The following is an 8,730-nucleotide window of genomic DNA, read 5'->3' as shown; positions in this document are numbered from 1 at the left end:
AGCTGCGCGACTATGGTCTGAATTTCTTACTTACTCCTATTTGCATTGATAACACAGCTGCTATCTCAGTAACTAACAATCCCGTGAAACATAGTAAAACTAAACACATTGACATACGTCATCATTTCATACGGGATTGTGCTGAGAAGAAACTGATAATTCTTGAAAAGGTGGATACGCTTGATAATTTCGCTGATTTATACACAAAAGCGTTTGACAAATCCAGATTTCAAAACCTTATTGAACTGAATGGGATGATCAATCCCGAGTAACCATGCTTTTCTTGTGTTATTTAAAAAAAAAAAAAAAAAAAAACGTCACTAATCGCTTAAAATTATGTCGGTTACATTAGTTTGAAGGACTTGTCTTCGGATATGTTTTGGTCCTCATTTTCTACTTGTAGATTTTGAGGATAGCCATTAACCGGATTACTGATAGTGACCGGGGCGGTTTATGATGAGTTTTAATTTCTTTCGCTTAAAATTAGTCGATCATACTTAGTTAGAAGGACACATACTAGTATGTGGTCGGTCCAGCTGATCCATTGGATCTTCGGGATAGCCGTTTACCTGAAGACTTTGTTTAGGTCGGGGCGATTTTTGTTAATATTTTGAAAGAAGAGGGAAATGAAATTACTTTTCAAGTCTGTTACTTCGTAAGAAGTTCGTTAGCTATGTTAAAAAGGAAAATTGATCCAACCTTGGAAAATGATAGTACACTAATTCTGTGTGCTTAACTAGTGATGTTATTAGGCTTAAAAGGCTTTAGGACAGCCATTGTATGTCATGGTAATTTTTATGGTGCGTAAAAGTAAATGTGATACAAACTAATTTTACTTGATTTTTCGTGGAAACTCCTTAAGAGTTTTGCGTGTCTTCATATATATCTTTCCGAATGATAGGCAGAAAAGCGATTACCCAGTCATACACGAGCCCATGTGTGTTCTGATTCCCGTGAAGATAGCGTTTCAAGATACTGCAGTGATCCAGATTCAGGACTTGCAGTAATTTACTACTTTGAAGTCTATGTTGTTCATAAAAAAAAAAAAAAAAAAAAAAATTGGAATTATTGATACATATTAGTGATGATAAAATCAAGACTTCTCTATCTTAGAGTAAGAAGAAGAACGGGAACCAGAAGACGAGTACATACATGTTTAATTAGACACTATGGGTCGAAGTCAATTCGGGGTGACTTGGGGAAAGCCAAATACGCTTTGAGGATAGATAGGAGGCATCAATATTTCTGAGTTGTTGCCCACTTAAATTTTAAGGATTAATTGAACCTAACTCGTATCACAGAAACGATGAAAACCATCTTAAGTATATTACCTGCTTACTACCTGTCTCTATATGTCATAATACAGCTAAACACGGATCTATGTGACAGTCACGTAGTTAGTATGATTCCTGTTCGGATTTTTTCTAAAACGTAGCAGTCCCTAGCAAGACTGAAATTTGATCCCTTATACTTTAAATTTTATAAGTTTTTGTACTTAGATACTTTTATGATTTATTAACTGGTTACTTAGAATTGATCATGTTATTTATTTCTTCTTGGAAAGTTTTATAACTTAATTGGAAAATTGTTAAAATTATAAGGTTTGATTTTGTAAATATATAGGCGATGTTGTTGAACAGACGAAGTTGTGGTTAACTTCGCCTAGGCGAAGTTATCTGTAACTTCGCCTGTACAACAGATCCCCTATATAAGGGATACTTAAGGTCAAAACTGTTCATCAGTTTATTATTATCAGCGAACTTATCCACTGTCACTTTATTCTCCGGCGAACTTGATTTTATCTCGTTTACGTGTTATCTATTCCGATTTTATCCACTGTGTATAAGGGCAACGAGCTCAGAACGAAGAAGAGGAATGACCGAGACGATGATCCCAATGCATCTAAAGATGCAGGTGGTGAGCTGCCAAGAACTTCTGAAGCTCTTGGTACTTCCACAGCTGAGGGGGAGTCTACTGACGTGGCCGTTGGTTCTGGTGATGATGTGGTGCTAGTTGAAGATGACGTTATCGATGCGCTGAAAGAGCTTGACGATGACATGTTCAGTGATGAGGTGTTGTTTGATGAAGATGTGCTACCGAGTGACATGATTGAGAAGATCAGTGAGCAGATAGTGATTGAAGAGGGAATAGAAGAGGGGGAGATAGTAGAAGAAAACGTTGAACACGAGATCCCTGAGGTTGAGAAAGCCGACGTGAGGGCTGAGATGGATGAGACTACTGAGTGGGAGGAGCAGCCTAGGTGGAAGGAAGGCTGTGCTCATTGGTTTATCAAAACCAAGAAGCCTGCTGTTCCAGCCATGTTCAAGAAGAGCTATAACATTAAAGGCTATGCTGAGTCTAAGAAGGGAATCATCTGTTGGATATATGATGATCAGATCAAGTTGTTTGTGGTGAAGCGTTATGATGGCATTCAATACTTCAAGAGAATGTTGAGATCTTTCAACACGTTGCCGGAATGCGAGGTAAAAGATTTGGCCAGGTTGGGCCTGATAAACAGAAGTGACAACAATATGGCAAGAATGATTGAGAAGATTGTGTGGAAAGAAGGAATAAAAGAAAAGAAGTTTGAACTATTAAAGCCACAAAAGGGAAAGCTCGTGGAGGATACAGAGAGGGGATTGAGAGCAGATGGCAAGCCATGGATGGTGATGAAGTACAAGCCGATCCGATGCATCAAGGAGGTTCCAATGAAGAATATGCCTCAAGATGTGTTGAAGAATCTGAAATGGTGGTACGTTGATTGCCAGACTGCTGAAGCCGTGATGGAAGACGAAGATGAACAAGAAGTGCTGAGGGTGTATGACCCGATGCATCTTGTTAACTTATCGAAAGCTGATTTGCAAGTGTTGAACGAAAAGAAGATATTCTATATTCCTGCTTGGAAGGATGAAGCAAGGAAATATCAGCGAGTAGTCACGGTGTGTGTTAGAGAAGGAGTGCACGCATGAAGATACAGGATTACGAGACAAGAGCTGAAAGATCAAGATATGAAGCTACTGCCAAGGGGGAGTCTGTTGGTGCATAGATGTCAGTAGTTCATATGTCTAAAGTCTGTAATCGAGTCTGTAATATTGTTTATGTAATTGTTTGTTTAGAAGCGAAGTTGTTGACAAGTTCGCCTAGGCGAACTTGTTCAACGAGCGAAGTTATTGACAACTTCGCCTGAGGCGAAGTTGTCGTGTATTTATATTGTTAACTGTTTACGGTTTTAGGTTAATCAGTTGGTCAGTTTGTGCTTTGGTTGATCGAGTTCAGTTACGTGTGAGTCTATTGACGTGAGTCTGTAAGTAACACGGTTCGAGTTATCAATATAACGTGAGTTTTGTTCGTATCGTGTGTACGTGTGTTTGTGTGATTATATTCTACGTCCGTAACGATCTACACAGGGATTCCGCACCGTCCGGGGAACCTACAAAAGATTTTATGATCTTAAGTTTGAATTGACGGAGTTGAGTTAACGGAGTTAACCTGAAATTGACGATTGTCATATCATTCCCATGTTAAAGAATTTTCGTCCCGAAAATTTGAGTCAAGTCGTGATGAGAGTCTGAAAGAGTAAAAAAAAAAAAATTTCAGTTTGTCATATCATCCCCTAGTATAAAGAAATTTCGTCCCGAAATTTAATTCATACCTCCGGTGATGTCTGACGGTTTGCCGAGTTTCGCGGTTTTCTGTGTTTGGTTAGCCCTTCAAAAAGGTGAGGATACTTTTTCATCATTTGATCCTCGCGTTCCCACGTGAACTCTGGTCCACGTCTCGAGTTCCATCGAACCTTAACGATTGGAATTTTGCTGTGCTTGAGCGTTTTGGTTTCCCAATCCAAAACCTCACTGGTTCCTCAATGAAACGTAACTGTTCATCAACTTGTAGTTCCTCCAAAGGGACTACTTGGGTTTCATCAGATAGACATTTCTTCAAATTTGATACGTGGAATACATCGTGTACGCCACTGAGTTCTGTTGGTAGGTCCAGTCGGTACGCCACCGGAGCAATGCGCTCAGTTATCCGGTACGGACCAACATACCGTGGGTTGAGTTTGTTTCGCTTCCCAAAGCGAACCACACCTTTCCAAGGTGAGACTTTGAGTAACACCCGATCGTTCACTTGAAATTCGAGAGGTTTTCGGCGCTTGTCTGCGTAACTCTTTTGGCGATCTCGTGCTGCTGCCATGCTATTTCGGATTTGAACAATCTTTTCCGAGGTTTCGAGTACCAGTTCTGGACCAGTGATTTGGCTGTCACCCACCTCTGCCCAGCAGAGTGGTGAACGACACTTCCGTCCGTACAGCGCTTCAAACGGCGCTGCCTTAATACTTGCGTGGTAGCTATTATTGTACGAAAACTCTACCAAGGATAAGTGGGGTTCCCAACTTCTTCCGAAATCCAAAACGCATGCACTAAACATATCCTCCAGGCTCTGAATAGTTCGTTCACTTTGCCCATCCGTCTGAGGATGGTATGATGTACTCATATCGAGACGGGTGCCTAGTGCGCTTTGCAGCGACTTCCAAAAGTGCGAAGTAAAACGAGAATCTCGATCTGAAATGATCGAGACAGGCACTCCGTGTCTCGACACTACTTCCTTCATGTAAACACGAGTCAGTCTCTCCATTTTGTCCGTTTCTTTAATTGCTAGGAAGTGTGCCGATTTAGTCAACCGGTCAACGATCACCCAGATGGTATCGCATCCCGTCGGTGTCTTAGGCAAACCCGTAATAAAATCCATTGAGATGTGTTCCCATTTCCACATTGGGAGTTCCGGTTGTTGCAGTAGACCAGATGGTTTCTGGTATTCTATCTTGACTCTGGCACAAGTCAAGCATTTGCTCACGTAGGTGGCAATGTCGGCTTTCATGTTCGGCCACCAGTAAAGTGCCTTTAAATCATGATACATTTTATCTGAGCCAGGGTGGATAGAATATCGGGACTTGTGAGCTTCGTCCATCACTAGAGTTCTCAACTCTCCGTATCGTGGAACCCAAATCCGGTTCTCAAAATATCGGACCCCGTCCGATCTGGTTTCAAGTTGCTTGTTCATGCCCCGCATGAGTTTCGATGGAAGATTATCATCTTTCAAAGCTTCAAGTTGCGCATCGCGAATCTGATCGGGTAAGCTGGCATGAATCGTGAGTTGCAATGCTCTCACCCGTCTGGGTTTATCTGTTTCTTTTCTGCTGAGGGCGTCGGCCACCACATTGGCCTTGCCAGGGTGGTACTTGATGGCACAATCATAATCTTTGAGCAGCTCGACCCAACGACGCTGTCGCATGTTCAGCTCCTTCTGATCGTAGATATGTTGGAGACTCTTGTGGTCGGTGTAAATGGTAAACTTGGTACCGTACAAGTAATGCCTCCATATCTTAAGAGCAAACACCACAGCTCCGAGTTCCAAATCATGGGTCGTGTAGTTCTTCTCGTGAACCCGTAGTTGTCGAGAGGCGTAGGCTATAACCTTCTCGAGTTGCATCAGCACACAACCGAGACCTTGTATAGATACGTCACAGTGTACCTCAAAATTTTCCGTTCCCTCGGGGAGGGCTAAAATAGGGGAGCTACAAAGCTTGGTTTTCAACAGTTGAAAAGCGGATTCTTGCGCGTCACCCCAATTGTACTTAGTGCCCTTGTGAGTCAAAGCGGTGAGGGGTTGAGCAATCCTTGAAAATCCCTCGATGAAACGCCGGTAGTAGCCGGCCAGTCCTAGGAATTGTCGCACCTCAGTCGGAGTCTTAGGTGCTTCCCAGTTTTTGATGGCCTCTACCTTACCGGGATCGACATGGATACCATTCTCGTTGATCACATGTCCTAAAAAGTGAACCTCGCGAAGCCAAAATTCACATTTCGAGAGTTTAGCATACAGTTGTTCGTTCTTCAATAGTTCCAGAATTACCCTTAAGTGCTCTTCGTGGTCAGTCTCGTTCTTGGAGTAGACGAGAATATCATCGATGAAAACAATCACAAACTTGTCGAGGTACGCCTTGCATACTCGATTCATGAGATCCATAAATACGGCTGGTGCGTTGGTTAGGCCAAAAGGCATAACCGAAAACTCGTAGTGACCATACCGTGTTCTGAAGGCCGTTTTTGAGATATCTTCTTCGCGCACTCTCAGCTGGTGGTAACTGGATCGGAGATCGATCTTCGAGTAGTAACTCGATCCTTGAAGCTGGTCAAACAAATCATCAATTCGGGGTAAAGGATAACGGTTCTTGACCGTCACCTTGTTCAACTCCCGGTAGTCGATGCACATTCGGAAAGTCCCGTCTTTCTTTCGGACAAACAAGACAGGGGCTCCCCACGGCGATGAGCTAGGTCGTATAAAGCCCTTATCCAACAAATCTTGCAACTGAGTGGACAACTCCTGAAGTTCCGCCGGTGCGAGCCGATATGGGGCTCGTGCTATGGGTGCTGCACCGGGTGTCAACTCGATTTGAAATTCGACTTGACGAATAGGAGGGAGTCCGGGCAAATCCTCCGGGAAAACTTCCGGGAAGTCTCGCACAATCGGTATATCTTCAATTCGTTTCTCCTCCGCGGGTTTCTCAACAATCTGTGCCAAAATTGCCGGATGACCCTTTCGTAGATACTTCTGCGCCTTCATAAGGGTAATGACGCTGGTGGTCATGCCGCTTCTCTCGCCTCGGACCGAAATGATCTCGCCGGAAGGGGTGGTAATATGGACTATCTTATCATGGCATACAATCTCCGCTCGGTTCTCGGATAACCAGTCCATGCCGACAACGACATCGAAACTACTAAGCGTAAAAGGAATAAGGTCGATATCAAAGACATGACCTGACAGTTTTAACTTACATCCCGCAAGTACATGAGTCGTTATTATAGTCTTACCGTCAGCTAATTCAACAGGAAACTTAGCATCTAACGGGGTTGGAGTTAAGTCTAAAAGTTGGCTAAAGGCTTTCGACACAAAACTCCTATCAGCTCCAGTGTCAAACAAAACAGAAGCAAAACAATCGTTTACAGGGAACTTACCAGACACCACATGCGGATCATTGCGGGCTTGACCCGATCCAATCACAAACGCTCTTCCCTTGCCATTGCCTCCACCATTACTGCCACTTCCATTACCCCCATTGTTGTCATTCTGTTTCAGCCTGGGGCAATCTTTCCGGAAATGGCCTTCCTGCCCACATTCAAAACATCCCTTCGTCGTCATCGGTGGCTTAGGAGCACCCTTTGCCGCAAGGTCTCCTCTACATTCTTTCGCTTGGTGACCTATCTTTCCGCATCTTTGACACTTGACACGGTCACACTGGCCAACATGATGATAGTTGCACCTGTTGCACTTTGGATATTTCCCAGCATATCCGCTCGAAACCTGCCCGCTACCGTTGTTGTTGTTGTTGTGATTCTGAGTGTTAAAGCTTCGAGTGAATTCGGGCTTACGGTAGTGTTGTTGCGGTGGGAGGTTCGAGGATGAAGATCTGGTGTTGTCAAACTTCCTCTTCCCGCTGCTCTGGTTACTGTTGCTGTTGCTGACGTTGTCATTACTCGGATTGTCACGGGCTTTAGTGGTCGAACCCCTAGGTGGTAACGCACCTTGGGTCACAGCCTGATCCGTCAGTTTGTGAGCTAAACGGATCGCTTGTTGGATCGTGGCTGGCCTGGAAGACGTCACCATGCCCTGAATCTGCGGTGCTAATCCATCAATGTACATTTCTATCCTCTTGCTCGGCGGATCCACCATCCGCGGACACATCACAGCCAACTCGTGCGAACGAGTAGTGTAGGCTTCGATTTCCGAACCCACCATCTTCAACGACCAAAATTCTGATTCTAACTTTGAAATCTCTTCTCTCGGACAATACTCCTCTCGCATCATGTTTTTGAACTCCTCCCAGTTCATCGCGTTAGCCAGTTCCAACCCAAGGATCTGGACGTTTGAATTCCACCAAGTGAGGGCGGAATCCTGAAGTGTCCCAGCAGCGAATTTGACCCTACTGGCAGGAGGACAATTACACATCTCAAAGGCCGACTCGGCCTTCTAAGCCCAAGGCAGGAAGCCTATAGCTCCCTCAGTGCCCTTAAACGTACTGGGCTTGCAGTCAAGGTAGTTCTTGAAGGTACACGTTCCACTCGGACCTCCAGCTTGATTCTGAACGTGTGCGGCTAAAGCGGCCGCAACATGGTCGTTCAGCAGAGTTTGGAGTTCAGCTGCAGTCATGCTGATGTTACCACGTCCTCGTCCAGCGTTTCTTCCAGCCATTTCCTAGAATCACAGTATAAAATGTTAAACATGAATTTTTCTTTCATATACAACACACCATACATGTAATAAAAAGATAGGTAAGAAAGAAAGTAAGAAACAACATCACATCACAACCACATATTAGTCTAAAAAAAAATTCATGATTAAAACCATTATATTCGCTACAAAGTATTTCCAATCAATCCTTAAAATCATAGAAAAATAATAGTTCGGATGGAGACAACCCCTCCATCTAAGTGTCATCATTACTAGATGTCGTCATCTGAGGACACCTCTGAGTGTGCCTCCTCCTCAGCCGGTTCTTCCTCCGGTTCTTCTTCGGGTTCCTCCTCGGGATCTTCCTCAGGCTCCTCTTCGGGATCTTCTTCAGGTTCTACTTCAGGCTCTGTCCCAGGCTTGGCCTCAGGCTCTGCCTCAGGTTCGGCTGCATTCCGAGCAAGTTGCATTTGTAAGACATCGCAACGCTCTAGAGCTATCTCGGTT

Source organism: Bidens hawaiensis, unplaced genomic scaffold (genome assembly GCF_021521415.1).
Source record: "Bidens hawaiensis isolate Kalapana, Puna unplaced genomic scaffold, B.hawaiensis_p1.1 tig00025797_1, whole genome shotgun sequence".
In the NCBI taxonomy this organism is placed as follows: Eukaryota; Viridiplantae; Streptophyta; class Magnoliopsida; order Asterales; family Asteraceae; genus Bidens; species Bidens hawaiensis.
This window is presented reverse-complemented; position numbering follows the sequence as displayed.